At 38.1% G+C, this 19603-nt stretch overlaps 1 protein-coding gene across 13 annotated transcripts in view; it reads left to right on the top strand.

Moving 5' to 3' along the window:
* The window catches only part of LOC104140158 (peptidyl-glycine alpha-amidating monooxygenase), a 150005-nt gene that overhangs the window by 20898 nt on the left and 109504 nt on the right, over nucleotides 1–19603 (top strand). Inside the window, exon 1 of one of the 13 annotated variants that reach the window (XM_009668724.2) lies at nucleotides 4538–4614. The exons of the other annotated variants lie outside the window; for them this stretch is intronic. The gene's annotated coding sequence lies outside the window, so the exon portion shown is untranslated. Of the gene's footprint in view, nucleotides 1–4537; nucleotides 4615–19603 lie in introns of those variants that run through there. 13 annotated transcript variants of the gene reach the window in all.

Here is a 19603-nt window from a genome sequence, read left to right as displayed (position 1 = left end):
CCCAGAAATTGGGAAGAGGAGAGGCCTGTGAAGTAAGTGGGAGCAAGTATCTTGAAACGTCTGTAATATGAACAGAACTTTGGAATATGCTGTCATTGCTTAAGCTACTGCTGTTTCTTGTCGTTCTTCTGACAGAGAACTGAGACTTTTTTGAGGGGAGGGAGGAATCAAGGAGAATAGTGTTAGAAGTAGGAATAAGAGCGTATGAGGAGACAGTTATGTGTCTGAAAAAATGAAACCAAGTTTTGTTTTTATATACGCTAACCATAACTCTTCAATACTTGACTCTCTGACCTTAAAGTCTGTGTGGTGTTCCCTTCTGTCATAATTTACAATTGCTATTTTAGCATATGCTGATATTCTGACCCTGTGCCTGTCTACAGTTGCAGTCTAAAAAAAGTGACTGCTTCCTCCCCCTTCCCCCCCCCCCCAACCTTGGATCCCATGTCTTACTCAGCCCAAATCAAGCCTCTGAGAAGCATGCAAAACTTCCATTTGGCTTATAACTTCACCTAAACTGAGTGGTTTTTTTTGTCTGAATTTCGAAAGGAACTTTGTATAAGGAAACACTATTGCCTGACAATATTAACTTCCCATAGCAAATCAAGTTACTCTGTGAGGAATGAACAAGCTAGCCTTTCCTTTTATTTTACTTTTAAAGCAGTCAAGTGAGTTAGCTCGAGATGGAGGAGGAAGTTGTGGAGCTTGCCTGAAGAAGTACTTTAATTTGAGATGCAAGCTGAAGAAACTGAGACATTCACTTGATGACTAAATCAAGACCTCTGAGGTGAGGGATGGGAGTTATTAGAGAGGCCTGATGCTGTTTGTTCTGGAATATTATATTCCTTCTCTTCCCAAAACTGAAAGAAGATAGTGGGAAAGGCATTTTGGATAAATGCCACTTTAAAAGCTATATATGTCATTCAGCAATTTAAGATTGTAAAGGTTTTCACTTTCATTTTTTGTAACTATATTTTCAACTTTGTAGTCGAGGGATTAATGCTTCCCTTCCCTTCGACTAGAATAAGCTTTTATATTTGGCTTCAGGCTGGTCTCTGTAGGGTTTTTTGTTGTTGTTTGTAGTTTTTAATTCACTTGAGAAGGAATTGGCGGTGGCATGTGCCTTTGTATCTTCCACATCCTGGCTTCAGAAGTTTCACTGATGCGTGCCACTGGTGGGAAGATGTTTGGTCAGTAGATACTCCTAAATTATCACTGTGTAGGTGGTGAAAATTTGAGGCAGAGCCCTTTGATTACGTCAGCTCCTTGTTCATCGTTGCAATTGCTCTGTTAAAGATGTCACAAACTCCTACCTGGGAGCATATTGCCCTGACACAGTAGCTAAGATAAGAAAACTAAATAGAATGAAAGAAAACATGAAGAGGAAAGAAAGGGCCAAAAGTGAAACTATTGAGACATTTATTAATGAAGTGAGAGGATTGAGTTGAAGAGAAGGCAAAGAAGAAAGCAAAGGACTATGCCAAATTGGGAAGTGTGTAAAAAGGAAAGCCTTGAGGAAAAACCTGCTATCCATTTCAGATAATCAGCACAAAATTGCGCTATCAACATAGAAACATATAGGTTAATAGTTTAAAAGAAAGCTTCTGAAATGTAAAAAGTATAGATGCTGGATCTGTTATAGACATTTTCTAATATAAGAACATACACAGTATATTTCGGGAAAAAAAATAGGAAGTAATTCTTGCGCTTTTTTGCGATTGCTTCACATCATATCGTGTTCTTTGTGGCTTATGTTTTTAATTACCTCGTCAAGAAAGCTTACCAACAAAGCTGAAAACACTTTCTGTCACTGACAGCACAGTGCTTGTGGCCCTTTCGACATCTGGGCACCTTTACAAGAGTTGTCTAGGTTCTTCTGTTAGCTTTTTATGTCATTCTCTAAAGGTGGAGTTGGAGGAGGTAAAACGGTTGTACAGCTTTCTCCTTCTGTTGAGCTGCTATTTGTCTCTGTACGTCTACAGAGGTGAGTGCTATTAGGCTCCTAGAAAGTATCCCAACGGAAAGGTGGGAAAACCCAAAAAGCAAAATGAGGGCTGGGGCGGGGCAGGGAGGGAAGCAAGCTAGGTGTAGCTTTCTACACTGTTGCTGTTGGAGGGAACTTATTTGAGAAGTATATATACAACTTTAGGATAATGATGTTTTTGCCAACTGTTTTTTATTTCTGTTCTTTGCCTTTTCCCCCTCCCTAATATGTACGTATTATATGCATAGCAGCAAAGAGTTTGATGGAGAGCAATACGTTCCTCTGCACCTTAGATCAGTGATTTGAAAACCTAATATCTGTGCAGAGAGTTTGCAGGCAATTTACCAATGAAAAGCAGCCTGCGTACGTGGAATTTTTGAAGGGACTTGCACTTGTATTTGAAAAGAAGCCACCAAGTTTTTAAAAACAGATGTGCAAAATTTAGTCATATTTGTCGTCTTGATTGGCAGCTAATTCTGGAAGGGGAGAGGGAAGGTAGGAATGGATGGATGCACAAATTGAAATAGTTGGAATGTGAGGCTTAATAGCATTTCCCTTTCTACCATGTCATGATCAGGGCTTTCAAGCTACTTACAGAAAATACAGTGGTTTTTTTTCTTCACAAACTTTTGATCTTATGTTAGAATTGAAATTATGAAATTCATTTAAGCAACCTTTTTCTATGGCAGCTCTTCTAGATATCCCAAGCCATGGGAATCCTAACTAATAATGTATGTCCGGAAACTCTGTATATTGATAGGAAGCAGACATCAGCCTCCTACATAGGAGGTGGTTTATATGTTGGTAGAAGGAAACTGATGTTTTTTGCACAAACAGACTACAACTTAAACAGAAGTGTGGACATTTTTATGGTCTGCTCGTGCTTGATACCAAGCAATAATGGTGCATGTGGAGACCAAACTGCTGGCCATAGGGTTCAGCATGGTATACCCAGTTCCTTCCCCCAGATAACAGGGTATGAACCCAGGCTGTCCTTGGCACGATATTCACGAACTTGTGCTCTAGAATAGACCTATGAACTAGTGCTTCCTCGGAATTGGTTTTCTAGTGAAGTTTTTAGACTTCTAAGTATTCTGAAAAATTAATAGGAAGTACGATAGCAATACTCTTGCAACATTTAATATATTCACATGACACTGAGGACTGCCTTCATTTTTTAGTAAACATCCAACACCTGTGGGGAAAGGGAGGTTAGGATTAGATTGGAATAGAAACTGTTAAAAATTCCCCAGTAGTCTGATCCTTAAGGGCAAAATAAAGTTAATGTCATGTTTCTAACTTGCAGTTTTGAGCCAAAAGCCGCAGATGAAGTCAAGACCTTGTGTTTTCTGTGGGAAATAGTAATGTATCTTCTAGAAGAATTGTTAATTGATTGTATCTGCTTAAGCAGAGCGTTAGCTTGGGAAAAGACAGGTAAGGGGAACTTGAGTGGTTAGAAGATTCAAAGAGGTGCCTGCTACGTTGTTCTGTCACTTTTATCACGCTTGTATTGAAGCAGTGAAGCTGACTGCAGTTCACACTAATGCTGTCACAGTTAAGACAAACCTACAGAAAGTGGGGGTTTTTTTGTTTGTTTTTCCAAGAGAGGATGCCTAAGTGTCTTCCACTAAAAACTGAAATGAATGTGATTTAAAGGGTTTCTCTTGCCTTTTTTCTCCCCATCCCTCACCAGTCTGTTTTGCTTTTATGTAATTTTGTTTTCGTTGGTAGTCCTGTGGCTATTTTCAGTTTTGAAGAACTGGATAAATCCCAGGTGAGCTATTTGCATGTGAAATGAAGAGATAATATTGGAAGTTTCTTAAAAACTTCCTCCAAAACTTGTTGATAAACCCAGAGGATAGCTGTATATCTCCCTCTACTCATAGTATTTACTTAAGCTTTGTCCTTCATAAGTGATATATTGGCAGATAGTCATCAAAGCTGAGAGGCATGTGACACTTGGATAAATGTGATGGCCTAAAGATTTTATAGCATATCTGTTTATATTCTGTTTGACCACTAGTATTTGAACTTCAGTTTGTTGTGAGCAGTCTATTGACCCTCCAATATAGAAGTACACCCTGTACTTAAAACAATGCCATTACTTGAAGAAAAGAATGTCTTCCTCAATGCAATGATTCCAGTATATGCAAACAGAGGAAACAAAATATGAATGTTTATAAGATTACTACCTGACAGTAGTCTTTCTTGACCTGTGACTTCTGGCAGAGCTTGCAGATGTCAGGAAATATCAATAATGGATTCAGGCTGTGACACTTGTCACTTAAAAAGACACACAACAATTAATAGATTCAGGATTCATTGAGTTCTTTCTGCACAGTGTCACACTCGCTGCTTCCGTGACAACCTTCATTTCCTACTTAGCAAATCGAAGCCCAGTAGCTAGAGCCTCAGGAAGTTGTTAAAGCAATTAAAGGCTTCTCTCTGAGCACATTGCATGGTTACCATAGTATCCTCTGCCTCCAAGTCTTTCCTGCTGATGTCAGTATGCATACAGGGGTTATTCAGAGCATCTGCATGGAGATGATTCAGCCCTTGCTTGGGATCATAAGCTTCTCTCCATATGTGCTATTGTCTAGTATCATTTTAGAGGTTCATGAGGCTAGAGGGTAAGTGGTGTTTGGCTTCATATTTAGTAATTCTCACGTGTCCTTATGCTGTGAGGGGAGGGTTGCTATTTTTCTGTGCATCCTCTGCTGCGTCGTTCACCAAATACATATTTGATCTTTTATTTGAACCAGTTTCATGGCTTGTATAATTTAAACTTAGTCTAGCTAATCTTCAATAATAACAAAACATGCAAACTGAGAGTTCCTCAAGTTAAAAACTGGATTATTAACTAATTAGTTTCTTACCAATGAAAATTTCCAAGGCTTTTACTTTTAATCGTTGAAAGAAATACAAAATAACTAAGAATATATTAAATCTATAACGTGAGTATTGCCTCATTTGTAAGTCGTGCGCTTATTCCCCTCTCCTCCCCCTGCCCACTTCTAGGAAAAGCATGTTCAAGCAAAAATGTGAGTTAGGGTTAACAGCTAGATAGTGGAACAGTGGGAAAATATACTTTATGTGCAACTATTCTGCATGCGATTTTGTTTATATAAAGAATTGTGAATTCTTATTGAAGTCTGTTATATCAGGCTTTAGCAAAGCAGCGGTTCTGTTCTGCATCTTGAATAATGGGAAAACATACAAAATACTGAAGAGAATGATTTTATGATAAACTTACAGGACTCTTGCATGTTTTGGCCTTGCAAGCTAAGTTTATTTGTAAGCATGAGATGCTAAGCTGCTACCTGTTTGGTTTCAAAGTTGTTGAATCTATATATTTTTTTCCCCTTTCCCCAATCCAATTTCTGCATTGTTTTAGATGATCATAACTGCAGTTGGCCACGTCCAATGTTTAAAGTGTTTGATTCTATGCCTTTAACAAATATATTCTGTGGTGCAGAATTAATAAATGTCCTTTTTTAATGTTTTTTTTAATGCCTTGTAACTTACTTTTAGATTTATTATAATTTGATTTTCCTGCCTTGAGAATTCTGTGAGGTTTTATATGTATAATAATCTCTGCATTTAATATTTAAAAGATTTAAAAAAAATGGCAGGGAAAGAGCTACCAGTGCAAATGATAACTCTTTTACAAATTCGTTTATGTACACTATTTGAAATAGATATTTTATTGTACAAGTTTAAACATACAAGCCCATCAATTTACACTTTATTTTTCTGTCTGAAAAGCTTATACTATAAATCATGGCAGTTTTTCTTTCAGTCTACCTGTTTTGATTATATATGGTCTGGCTACAATTTCCATTGGTTTATTTAGGTTGTAAACCTTCTGGAGTTAGGGTCCTGTAGTGACATGTCTTCACAAAAGTATTTAGTATGGGCTGGGTATTAAATAAAGCACTTGGTCAGGCAGGTGGTACACAGGAGATCAGATATGGAAATGACATTAATGACAACAGACATAATGTATTAGAAGAACGTCCGTTGACAATCTTCTGGAGGGATTTTCTGCTTGTTTTAAGTCCATGCAGACTGAAGCTTTTCCCTGTTCTAATAAAAAATATATGTGCTATTTTTTCTCCTCTACTTGACCTCCTAACTATTCGTTGGATATGAAAAGAGAGAGGAACAATGTTCTAGGTAAATTGAAGAAGCCCCCTTCCCTGAAGCAGTGCATTTGATCCTTACAAAGGATCATTTGCTTAAGTACTAAAAGCAGTCTCAGATTGGTCACAATATTCTCTCTTATTTTATGGCTTTAGGGGTTATATATCTTTTTCAATCTTAATCTGGACAGGTTACCTAGCAGGCAGATAAGGACAATAAAATCTATGCCTAAAAGGTTCAAGCTCAAGTTGCTTGCAGATCCACCCATAATTTCCCCTCCTGACAGTGGTGGAAAAAGAGCTGATTCTGAGGATTCTGTAGTGTGTGCGTGTACTACTCGTTCCATTGAGTAGTACTCCCCTTCGAGTAGCTCCATGCTATAGAAATATGGAAATGTATTGCAAGTTGTGCATATATCCTCGTGTATATGTGTATATATCCTATGCAGCTCCTGGTGAAGTTGAGGACAACAAGAAGGTTGATCAGTGGACTCACATGTAAATAAGATTATGATCTCAAATAATAGGAATAGTATTTCTAGGCCAGAAAATCTGTCTTTTAGAAGGCAGATTAAGATTTCAGTTGGAGGGGGAGAAATGCTTTTCTGGATTCTATGTGACTACAGTAAACCATGTGTTCAGTTTTTGTGTATTTGTAAATTTCCATTAAGCAATTTTCTGTGTACTTTTTGGCCTGTTTTTCAATAGGCCAAAGTGAACCTGTTAATAGAGAGGTGATTTGCAAATTAAGATGTCATATATGAAAGAACAAGCCAAATGCTAGGGAAAAAGGAAAGTTAATTCTTCAAAACAAAATTCATATTCTAAATTTAGCATGAAACAGTGTAATTGTCATTTTCAAGATAAAAATTACTGTATGACATTAACTGCATCGTAGAAAGTCTAACCTGGTTATCTTTCTTGAATAAGCACTGTACATGTGGAAAAAGAAATGCGAACTTTATATAGCAGCATAAATACTTAATTTTTTTGCCACTCTTTTTTTACACACTAATAAACATTGAATGTTTGTCTTTACATTTAGATTGGGTCCAGGTCCAGTCATATGTTTAAGACTGAATATAAAAAGTTTGGAAAGTTATAAAAATGAGTTATTCAAAATGTTTTTTTCAGATCGTGACAGTGAATTATAAATAGCACTTATAATTCCATCCTACGTAATCTAGGTACTAATAACTTCTCTTGTAGCATATTTAACCTATGCAATGCAAACAGCATTTTCCTGCTACCACGTATTACAAAAATAAAACTTGAATGGCAGTTGTTTTAAATCTTTAGAACTTTTTCTTATCCCAAAAGAATGTTTGTTACCACTATATTAAATGCTTTTCTGGTTGTATTTTCTCTCAAGCCATGTTCGTTTACTTTTAACTATATTCCCAATTAAAAGCAACATGCAAGACAGCATTTAATTATTAATGAGTTGTTACTACTTAAATTTGTTTTTAAACTGCTTTAATCATAATAATTTGTGGGTGCAGACAATGTTATGTGCTTATCGCTTAGAGGAAACAGTGTGGGATTTTTTTGTTTTTATTTTTTAAATACAGTTGTCCTGGCCATTGAAGGAAATTGTTGACAGTGAATGCTATTGTGAAGGTTAATGATCTGACCAGAGTTTACATGGACAGTTTGCTGATGGTTTGTATACATGGATAGAGAGGAAATGTCAGTTCTCGTTACTATTTTCCAGAGTTTAAATTATCTTGAGTAGTTCAAGTGACTTAAAAGTAAGGAAAAAGTAAGCCATATTTTGCTAGTGACAGCTATTTGGCAATTATTGTTTGGGAGGGGTCCTGATTTTTCTCTTCAGGAGTTTTTTTGCTTTATATCGTTGGCATCGGAGGAAGAATGAAATTCTGTACCCAGGGTGACTTACATAGTAGCATTTTTGAGAAGCAATCTTGAGAAAGCTTTTTACTTTGGCAAATTTGGCATAACCATCCAGTAAGTAATACCTATGAGAAGAGAGAAGTAATTATTCTATGCACAGCAGTTTCTCTAATGTCATCTTTTTGCCTAGATAGCAGTGGTTTGGGGTTGGGTGGGGTTTTTTAGGCAGGAAGGTCTTGTTTTTTTCAGAGCTTTAGACTCTATATTCACGTTTCACAACCAAACAATTCTTTAAGCAGAGCAAGATCTGTATTTGTTCTTCCATTTAAATCCTGTTAGGTCATTTGTAGGCATACATGTTTGAGTGTACTCTATTTATATTGTAATACTTGTAAAAGTAGTTGAGGCCCTCTAACAGAGTGGTGTCATTAATCATTGGCTTGTTTTTTACGCTTGAGTAGAAAAGAAGCAAGATGTTAGGGGGCCTGAGGAAAAGAATAAGGACCACTTTAAAAATGCATGCTTTTCTTCCACATCTGAGATACTGTCCTTGCAGTCTAAGGACATTACTGAATTGGAGGGAATTTGAAAAGGAAAGTGAGAATGAAGAGAATGGGATATTTACCTTAAAAATAAGTGGCCTGAAGTTTTGTTTTGTTTTTTAAAGAAAGTAAACGAGGAACCTCTTCTCTTTCTATCATATAACAAGAGAACATTATTGCATAAACTAATGCTAATAAATTTGAAGATGTTAAGTCAATTTAATGGTTGGATGCTGCTGAAAAGGGTAGTCTTACTCTTCCCTTTCCTTGACCTCACTCTCCTGGTACTCTTCTCTCAGTACAGCAGTTGTAGGGCGAGTTGATCCAGCTGGCTGATGGTGATGAAAAACTAAATCTCTGACAAGACAAATAGTTTCTCTGCCAAATCAGTGAGATGCATATAGTTCACCTGTAGCTATGGAACTGCAAAGTCTGTCACAGGATCAACTGACTTGCAGAATGTGGGTGTCTGAGCACTGCCCCATATCATTGGCTTATGCATAACATGAAACCATATCCTACAGTGGTTTTTTTTTTTTTTAAATCTCCTTATTCAAATATAACTGTTGAATAGAAGAGCTTTCAGTTGGCACATGAGGTTTTAGTTAATATGTTGCTATGAATGGAAAATTTCTTAATATTTTTCCTAAGACTTAGTAATTTTACTATTAAGAATAGAAATGTTAGAAATTTTTGATCTTGTTGGAACAAGAGAATTCAGTTCAGGAGTTCTGACATCAAGAGTATGCTGTTTTATTAAAGATGACTCCCTCCCCCCTTAAAAAAAAAAAAAAACACACTTTCAAGCAAAAGCAGTGTGGAAGTCCACTGCAGCAACATTATATGCATATACATATATATGTATATGTATAAAAAACATTATGTTAATCTGCTTTGTAAAAACCCAGAGCTCCAAGCTATTTTGTATAGTTTAAATCTTTAAAGCCTCAAGCATCAGCTGCCTTTTAAAATAAATTGAGAATAAAATAAAAACTTAATTACAATGGAAGAAACCAATCAGTGATGTTTACTCAACCACCTCCATTCTGTTATGACTTTATGCATAATTGTATGTGGTATGTGCAGAGGAAGGCCATGCAGCTCACATTTTAGTGAATAGGAGAGGAACTGTGTACATATATTGCTAAGATCTGCTGCCTGGATGCACAGAATATTTTTTAGTCCTATCAAAATAAATGAAACTACTTAGATAAGCACATGCATGGTTCTGGAAGGTTAGATTCTTTAATCAGGAGGGTCATAAATGTAGAAAACTCAATATTCAACACTTGTGTGTCTTATTCTGCAATTTCCGCTTCGTAGCCTTATGAAAATGAGGAACAGTCTACATAAATTTTATAACAGGCTTTCTCTTAAGTTTCTCTTGCCCAGGACTGTGTGCATGTTCATCTAAATTTGTTTAATAAACTAGTAGTTGGGTAGCTTAAAATAATAAAATAATGATAAAAAAAAAAAAAACAGGTAGAACTGGTAGGTTAAAGTGGTATGGTTTTTTCTGAATCATTAAAGAGCTCAATTTTTTATAAATACTTACAGTGCATGACTGGTAACCCATTTTATTTCTACTCATGCATTTACTTCTAAAATAATGTTCTCTTGTTCTAAAACTATAGCTTTCAGGTCTCAGGGATATTATGATACACTGTAAATGTGGTTATCTTGCAATGCTGGGTAGCTTAGCTGATTATTCTTTAAGAGGAAAAAAATACAAAGGCAAAGAAACAGCAAAAGTAGTAATAGCAAGAAGAATGCTTTAATATTCTAAAGAGTTCGTGTTACCCTGAACTGTGTGCATTGTGACTACAATGTTTAACTACAACTCCATCAAGGTGAATCGACTTCAGCTGAAGGTGTTACAAAGAATTCTCTTTGAAAATTAATCTGTGCTGACTTTCATGAAAGGTGTACAGTTTATACTAGGAAGGAATTTGACTTGAATTTTTTGTGATACAGCTCTGTAATCACAGAATGGTTGAGTTTGGAAGGGACCTCTGGAGATCATCTAGTTCAACCCCCCCCCCTGCTCAAGCAGGGTCCTCTAGAGCACATTGCATAGAATCATGTCCAGGAGGACTTTGAATATCTCCAGGGAAGGAGACTCCACAACCTCTCTGGGCAATCTGTTCCAGTGCTCAGTCACTCTCCCAGGAAAGAAGGTTTTCCTCATGTTCAGGTGGAACTGCCTATGTTTCAGTTTGTGCCTGTTACCTCTTGTCCTATCAGTGGGTACCATTGAGAAGAGTCTGGCCTCATCCTCTCAACGGCCCTCCCTTCAGATACTTGTACACATTGATGAGATCCCCTCTCAATCTTCTCTTCTCCAGGCTGAACAGGCCCAGCTCTCGCAGTCTTTCTTCATAGGAGAGATGCTCCAGCCCTCTAATCATCTTGGTAGCCCTCTGCTGGACTCTCTCCAGGAGTGCCATGTCCCTCTTGTACTGGGGAGCCCAGAACTGGACACAGCACTCCAGGTGAGGCCTCACCAGGGCTGAGTAGAGGGGCAGGATCACCTCCCTCCACCTGCTGGCAACACTCTGCCTAATGCACCCCAGGAGACCATTGGCCTTCTTGGCCACAAGGGCACACTGCTGGCTCAGGTTTAACTTGTTGTCCACCAGCACTCCCAGGTCCTTCTCTGTGGACCTGCTTTCCGGCAGGTCAGTCCCCAGCCTGTACTGGTGCATGGGATTGTTCCTGCCTAGGTGCAGGACCTTGCACTTGCCTTTGTTGAACTTCAGGAGGTTCCTCTCCGCCCACCTCTCCAGCCTGTCCAGGTCCCTCTGAATGGCAGCACAGTCTTCTGGTGTGTCAGCCTCTCCCCCCAGTTTAGTATCATCAGCAAACTTGCTGAGGGTGCACTCTGTCCCTTCCTCCAGGTCATTGATGAATATATTGAACAAGACTGGACCCAGGACTGACCCCTGGGGGACACCACTAGCCACAGGCCTCCAGCTTGACTCTGCGCCATTCACCACAACCCTCTGAGCTCGGCCATCCAGCCAGTTCTCAAGCCACCTCACCGTCCACTCATCTAGGCCACACTTCCTGAGCTTACCTAGGAGGATGTGATGGGAGACAGTGTCCAAAGCCTTGCTGAAGTCCAGGTAGACAACATCCACTGCTCTGCCCTCATCCACCCAGCCAGTCATTCCATCATAGAAGGCTATCAGATTGGTCAAGCATGATTTCCCTTTGGCGAATCCATGCTGACTACTCCTGATCACCTTCTTGTCCTCCATGTGCTTGGTGATGACCTTCAGGAGGAGCTGTTCCATCACCTTTCCAGGGATGAAAGTAAGTGACTTCCAATGTGAAAGAGGGGGAGTCCAAAAGGTACTTTATTTCCAGAACTATATTGGCTTGGATTTCTGCAAAAAAAAAAAAAAAAAAAAAAAGCAGTCTTGCATCTCTGCAAGATTTCAGTGTTTGACTTCTGTTACTTATTGAGCAAGCCTAGTAGTTTTAGGTTATATTTTAGAGTTGAACAATAGAATTAGGCTGATGAATCCTTTCTCTTAATAGTATGTATGAAATCTCTTGCCAACTGCTTGTGTCTTTGCAGCACACTTCAATGAAGCTGTAGTGCAGGAAGTGCATGTTAGAGAAGGATCAGGCATGCTTGTTCCTTAAATGCTTCAGCAGCAGAGAAATACTGCTGTAGGACTAGTGGAGTAGGAAATCAGAGTTTTATAATGAAAAGTAGTATTGCTATGATCGCAATGTTGCCTTTATTTTAGTAGCGTTCTTAAAATTAAAAAGCTAAGTAACTGCAGTGAAGGCTTTTACCATAGTGATAAACAGATCATGAATGAGGGTGGTAGTTCTTCAATAGCGATGGACAAAATAAATTTTTTTAAGGGGATGGACACATTGATTTGACGAGCAGGAAAGGAGCATGCTGCCTTCTTCTCAGAAAGTACTGTAGAACTTCAGTACTCCAGTAACTTGGTGTTGAAATTGGGTTTTACATACAAACAGAAAAACCCTGACCTTTCAGTCTTGGTGAGATTTTCCTACAGTACCCAATCCGGATCTGAAGAGCTATGAAATGCCCATTTCAGAAGCATGGCATTCCTTCCTTTGCTGCTTGCAAGGACGCCCCTGTTTCTTAGTATCTACTGTAGTTTAATTAAGTAAATAATCCAGAAACAACCCATAAATTTGACTGCGCTGGGAAAGTACATGAGTGTAGAAAGCTTTCAAACTGCTTATAACAGTAGCTGTGCCCTCTTAATTGGCTATATGTTGAGTAGCGTACTTAACCTACGAGGCAGGAGGCTGGTTCAACTCCTTCTTCTGTCTGGAAATCATGTTCCATTGTCCAATGAATGTTGTAAGAAAAAGGAGAAGGGGAGATGGGGAGAGGCACAAACAACTAAGCGAATCCTGGATGTCAAAGACAAAAAGAGAGGAGGAATTGGTCCCTAATCCTCCAATTTCAGGAAATCTCAGGAAGAGGCGTGTCTGCTTTCATAAATGGTTCTGTCAAACGGGAAAGCAGGAGGTGTCCTGGGAGGTGAGAGGTCCCCATACTTGGGACAGTAAAAGAAGTTGAATCCTTCTCTCTTCCCAAGAAAAGTGATTTGCTTCTGAGATAGCTGAAAGTTCAAGGTAATGCCTCCCTTCTTTCATATACAAACCTCTTACTGAATCAACTCTTTTTTTGGTCTCTGACCAAATGGACTTTTTTTGTACTAGACAGTTTTTGTTTGTTTGTTTCTGTGGGAAAGAGTATAGTTTGATTTGACGCAAACTATTTTACAGTTCATCAGCTTTAAAAACATGAAATCTCTAAGCAGTTCTGATCAATGTTTGAGGTTATATAAATTTATCCTGTTTTGAGGAATGAAGTACACAGTGTGCAATTTTACCTGTTAGTTACAGTAGCCCAACATTAATGGAAATTACTGTATAAAAACCATGAACAGTGAATATTTTATTTTTGTTTGCCTGCAATTCAAACGTAATATTCCAAAAGGAAAATACCGTGCTGGTCACTCATTGTTCAAAACCAAGCTTTTAGAAAATGAAAAGCTTCCAACTGAGTTGTGGAGTGAACAATTTCTGAGTTTTATTGCTGGCAAGGTGACTTTACAAGAGTTAAGTGTCACGACTGGCTGGGTAGAGCACTGCTGCAGGTGGAGCTGACTGTAATTCTTTGCTTGGTTATATGATGCCTCGCATGAACTTGTGCTTCACTTGCCAACCTATCAAGTGAACTGGTGGCTTCCTGGTATCACAGAAGCACTAAGAGTAAAATTCGGTAATGGCTGTGAAATAGTTGGTTAGATATAAAGCTAGCTGTTGGGATATCCATATATGTAAAGAAGCATCAAAAAAAACTGTTTATGAGCCTTTCATACTCTTCAAGAGTATTCTTTAGGAATGATTTTGTGACTGAGCAATCAGTATAGTACCCTTCCCTTTTTTCTTTCTCTTTTCTTTTTTTTTTCTTCGTTTTATTTACTATTTCAGGGCTCTATAATGTCTGTGCTTTACTTCTGAAGTATGATTTAATAATGCGCAGTTGTGTTATGTTGAATTTAATACAAATAGGTAACATCTTTTCTCTGCTGCTTCTTTTTATCATGTTTACGTGTGATAGCAGAGTATGAAACTCTTCAGTATTAATGTATCATTAAAAGCTTTATGCTGGATTTTAGATAAAAATGCTTGAAAAATGGAAAGGAAAATAAATATAGGGTGTTTATTTTGCAAACATAATATTGTCTTCAGTACTTCAGTGCAAAATCTAAACCTAAAATTTGCATTTTTATTTTAGTGAGAGAATGAGAGTTTATTTAAATAGTTATCTTCAGCGTACACTTTTACAGATTTCCTCCCCCGCCTTCTTCCAGGAAGCTGTGCAGCTTTGTTTGTACTCTAATATTTTATCTTTTTTTTTACTGCAAATACTGCACAATAGCTAATCCTGGTAACCTCTTTAATTAAAAGCATTTATCTTTAAATATTACAAAATGGATGATTTTGCTATAGTAACTAAAGCACAGATGGAGCTGGCTCTTCAAGTGTTTTGAGTGGCAGTTACACTGTGGTCGATCTACTTGGTGCTGAACATAGGCACCAGCTGTTCTCAGCCTGCTTGCACAGGGTGGTCTCAGTGTATTTTTTTTGTCATTATCATAAGGTAATTTTAATCTTCTGCCCAAAGATATTGAAGGTAACCGGAAAACAAGCCTGCGCTGTTGGATGAGTCAGAAATTTTAGGCTGCAAAATAGTGCAAGTAAACGTCCAGGTAAAAGAAAGCTGCATCGGTTTCTATCCAAGGGTTGTCAGACTGTGGCTTTTCTCCTCAGGGTTGCTTCAAGTAAAGCTGGCTGTACCTGAAGCAAAAAAGAAAAATGTATTTTGTGTTGTAATGATACTGGATTACTGTTTTTCAGGCATATTCACTAATCAAGAAAAATGTGGTGCTTAGAAATAAGGAGCAAAGCTATTCAACAGTAAACTTGGAAAAACTGCTTAGTATTATTCAGGAAATCTTGTGCATTTGAAGAGCTTGCATGTGGCTTATTCATCAGCTTTCACATCCCCGTTCTGTGAATGCCTAGTATTTTTTTTCATCTGTTAGTATATATCCTTAACTCTCTTAACATGTGAACAGCTGAATAGCATACCCAGCCTTGAAAGCGCATCTGTCTTTACCTGTCACCGTGCTCTTCTCTCGTTTCAATAGCTCGCCTACTGCCACAGTACTTCCAGTTCCCCTTCCCCATGGAGTAGTTCCAGGTCACTTTTGGGACTGGTCCCCAAACTGTCCCCTAACTGCTCTCTGAGTAAGAGGCAGGGCAGGATACTGTTGGGTCTGAACTACCATGTGCTGACCAGTCAGGCAAACAGGACCATGCTGCAGCCCTCCCCTGGGTGGGAGCAATGATTGCTTTAATCTCATCTGTTTGGACAGATTTGAAACTACTTCCAGTTTGAACAAATTCCAAGCCATTTGTGAGGGGGTTCACAAATAGACAAACAATGTTATTGCATAAGCCTTTCTCTTAACCATTTAAATTTTTTTTTTTTTACTATTTTAGTCTGTGATCATAATAAGGATAGGAATTACCTGACTTCATTTTCTGTTTTTGAAGTTCTGCTTTTAATGTTATATTAATTATTATATTTTGTTTGACTTTAACTATTAGTTGCTTAGAAGTTCAGACTTTAGCTTATGGTGTTCTTTGCAATATTACAGAGATTGTAAACTCAACCTCAGAATAAGAAAAATGCTGGAGTAACATGTATAGATGAGCTCTTGGTATCTGTTCTTTTCTTGTATCTTCAATTATATGCTGATTTTTGCCATAGTTTTATTACTGCTCTATGGCTAGGTCAGAGTTGAACTTACTCTCCAATGTTCTTTAATGCTGAACAATTATCTAGTTAAACATGCTGAGGTTGTCCCTACTTATTCCTACCTGCAAATGTTATAGTTTGGTAGTTGGCAGTATGGAACACCAGTTGTCATCATGGGTAGCTATGCTTAGAAAGTAAATAATACTGCAACAGCAGCAAAGAAGGGAGGAACCAAATCCTCAGTTTTCTTTTATCCCCCTTCCCCCCCCCCCCCCGGCCTCCCTGACTGACAGGGGGCAGAGAGGCAGAATGATTTTATTTGGAAGTAAATTTGACACAGCTTTTATCTGCTTGCTTTCTCTTTCTTTCTTTCTTTTTTTTCCCTCCCCCCACCCCCTGCATAGAATTATTTCCTTCAAGTTATTAGCACATCATCAGTACTGTTCCAACATATTCTGACTCAACAGTAGATATATATGAGATGTTCCTGTTTGATTGTTGCTAAGTTTTTCATATGCTGGAAATCTGTTGTGTGCTGAGCAATTTTATTTGATGTCTTGAGTTATAAAATGTTCTACAGGCATCCTAGAAGACTTCAGTATATTCCTCTACTGTGGTAACATCTTTGGGTCTCTGATTTGAGCAAAATAATGATCCACTCTGTGGTTACTTTCCTTGAGATTGTTTCTACTGGGCTACCATCTTTTTGAGAAGATTATATAAGACTGCATTCTGTGTTGCCCTGACCAGTTTGACAGTTGGCAATGCCATGTGGACTTAACTGCTCAAGTTTAACAAAAAGTCTTTATTCCTTTCCAGAGAAGTCTCAGTCTAGCTCTCCATAAGACAAACTGTCATGAGATAGAATGGTGTGTTTTTTGGTCTTACAGAACTCCAAATTAGCAAAAATAAGAACAAGCTGAAAACCCACTGAACCATGCAAGCACCTAGTAATTTTTAAATCAGCCTTCTCCTAGTGCCCTCTTGATATTTATTCAGGTCTTTTCCTATAAGGATCACTGTTCTTTGAGGCACTCTGCATACTTAAGTAAACGTAACTCTGATCTAGTCCCTGCTGAAATTGAGGACAGTACTCGTTTTTGTTGAGAATCGAGCTTTTCTGTTATCCTTCTAGAGTTTAAAAGAAATTTAACCTGTAGAAGAGGTGTAAGCAGGAAGCTTACTTGTTTTCAGACTGTTTGTGAGCAAGTAACTCTGCGTGTATGGGTGACTCTGAAGAACGGGTCTGCAGAGGCAAAGCGTGTGGTATTAGTCAGAAGCCTAGAGAAAGGGGTAAGAGTGAGGTCGAAAAGTCAGCACTATCGAGAGGCAGAGTTCTTGCTTATGTTTGGCAAGGCACTGGGAGGAAGGAGGTGGTTAAGAGAACGTGGAGGAGTAAGGCAAGGAGACTAGTGTGGAAGGTGATCTCAAGTAGCTGCATGGACTGCAGGTGATACTGAGGCAGCCAGTGAAGTGAAATTACATTTCAGCTTATCTGTAAATATGTGGCTGTACAAGAGGCTCTTTATACAGTTTGCAGTCGCTGTCATTCATGGCCCTTGAGGGTAGAGACTGTAACTTAAGTGTGTGAAATTCTGCACAGATTTTTAGAAGCACATCTTTTTTATTGAATTACCAGAAGGCCTCCTACGTAACATCACTTTGACTTCTATACTTTTACAAAAAGCACTCCTTTTGAAGTTTCATTTAGGAGGCTGCTTTGTAGCTGTATATTTGTTTATTATTTGCCAACCTATTTGGATCATTCAGAAAATAATGCTGTGACACATGAAATAAAAAAAAAAAAAAAAGTGAGGTTTTGGAGAACGTACCGTGATAAGTCTTATGAAGGCATCACAAGGGTAGAGAAGAACTAATGAATGGATTCAGGGACAAAGGCCAGGCTTTTGATTAAAAGTACAAAGCAGTTACCCTGCAATGTGATTTCTGCTGGGGATTGGACTGTCTGAAGTCTGCTCTACTCTGTAAAACTAGGATTCACTAGTTTCCCTTTATGAGCTGCTTCTGTGATTTTTGATTCTTGGAAACCTCAGTGAGGTTTTCAGAATGCATTCATGAATGGTGGTGTATTTCTAGTTTACAGTTCCTCTACCTGAAGAAGAGTGACAGAAATTGAGTTAGATACTTGTACGTTTTAATTCCATATCTTTCAGTGAGTTGGACAAAAGGCTATATTATAAAGCATATGTGGAAAAAGGAGTCACATCAACTATGCAGAGGAATGTCCTCCTGTCTCCCTTTTTTTCCAAAGAGTTTAACTTTGTAAATTTGATATTTTCATAAAAGCTGAACTTAGTAGCGATGCCTGCTGTGAAAGAAAGCTCTTATGTCGTGACCTTTCTAAATTCTATGCAGATATGTGAGGGAGTTGTGTTCTTCCGTTAAATTTCTTGCATGTTTGCTGGCTTGTCGTTTCTGTTGCTCGAGTGTTTTGAAGCTCTTTAGGCGATACAGTTCAAGGTGAAAATTTCTTTGGTCTCTGTATTGTTTCAAATATGGTATTCAAGGACACTTTGTAATCAATCTCAACAAGCTTCTTATTGCTTCTAGAATTTGTTTGAAGCAGCAAAATAATTTGACCTTGGATATAACAAAGTTTTATTTAATACAGTGTTGGAAACTTGGAGCTCAAGGATTTTTTATTATTACTATTTTGAAGAGGGTGTGTGTTTCTCTTTGCATGTGATATTCTAGCAAGGCTAATCTTCATTGAAGACACGCTTCTTCCTGTCTTTCCTTAAGAAGTCATTTTACAGTTTAATATATGTTAAGAATAGCATGTTACTGTTAAATGAATAGCAGTAGAAAGATAGGTGAAAGATTCTAAAAGTATAGACTTCTACCTTGCTGCTTTTATTCTGTACTTCCTTACTGAGAAAGGACACTAAGCTCTGTCCAAAAAGAACAGTAGTCTATTCAGGGGAAAGCTAAAACTTGGTTGTAGCCCACTAGCTGAAGTGAGGAAGTGTTTAGTCTATTCAGAATTCTGTTTCATAAAACAAACTCTCCATACAGAATGGTATTAGGGGAAAAGTTATGATTTTGTTCAAAATCTGACCAGTTGTTAAAATGATCATTTAAAGGCTTACAGGTATTTAAACGCTTGCTTGGTGTGATGTTTGGGGTTGTTTGTCAGCCTCTGCCCTTCTGCTTCTCCAGCCGATAGCTAATACGCTCCTGATAAATTCTGAGATGGAGAGTCCTCTCTGGTTCAATTGCTTTTCTATAGCAGCTGTTAGTTAACTAATATCGTTTAGAATGAAGTACTGACATAAATCAGTTACATGGCACTTAACACAAGACAATGTTTTGACATGACAAGGCGCTACAGAAATTGAGGCTGTTCAAGAAAACCAGTTATTTTAATTTCTGCTCTTTCAGAGAATCAAAATAATCACCTGACAAATGGAATAGGACAGGAGAGAGATTGCCTTCCAAAGAAAAATGCAAATGATGTAAGGTACATAACCAAAACAAACAAACAAAAAAAGTAAGACTACATGACAGTTATTTTATTGCAATTTGGACCTCTGGCTATTATCATGCCGGAGTAGGTTAAATTTTGCACCTACTTACCCAGCTGGCATTGTATTGAATTTGGCGGAGAGAGTCCTATGCAAGAGCCTTCAAGAATAGCCATAAACAACGAGACAGCTATCGGAACTAAATCCAAGCCTGGAAACGTGGTGCTGCGCCACGAGCTTTGCCAGTTCCCCCAGCGAGGTAA

Source organism: Struthio camelus, chromosome W (genome assembly GCF_040807025.1).
Source record: "Struthio camelus isolate bStrCam1 chromosome W, bStrCam1.hap1, whole genome shotgun sequence".
Taxonomy (NCBI): domain Eukaryota; kingdom Metazoa; phylum Chordata; class Aves; order Struthioniformes; family Struthionidae; genus Struthio; species Struthio camelus.
The sequence above is the reverse complement of the archived record's forward strand: the minus strand, read 5'-3'. Positions and strand labels throughout refer to the sequence as shown.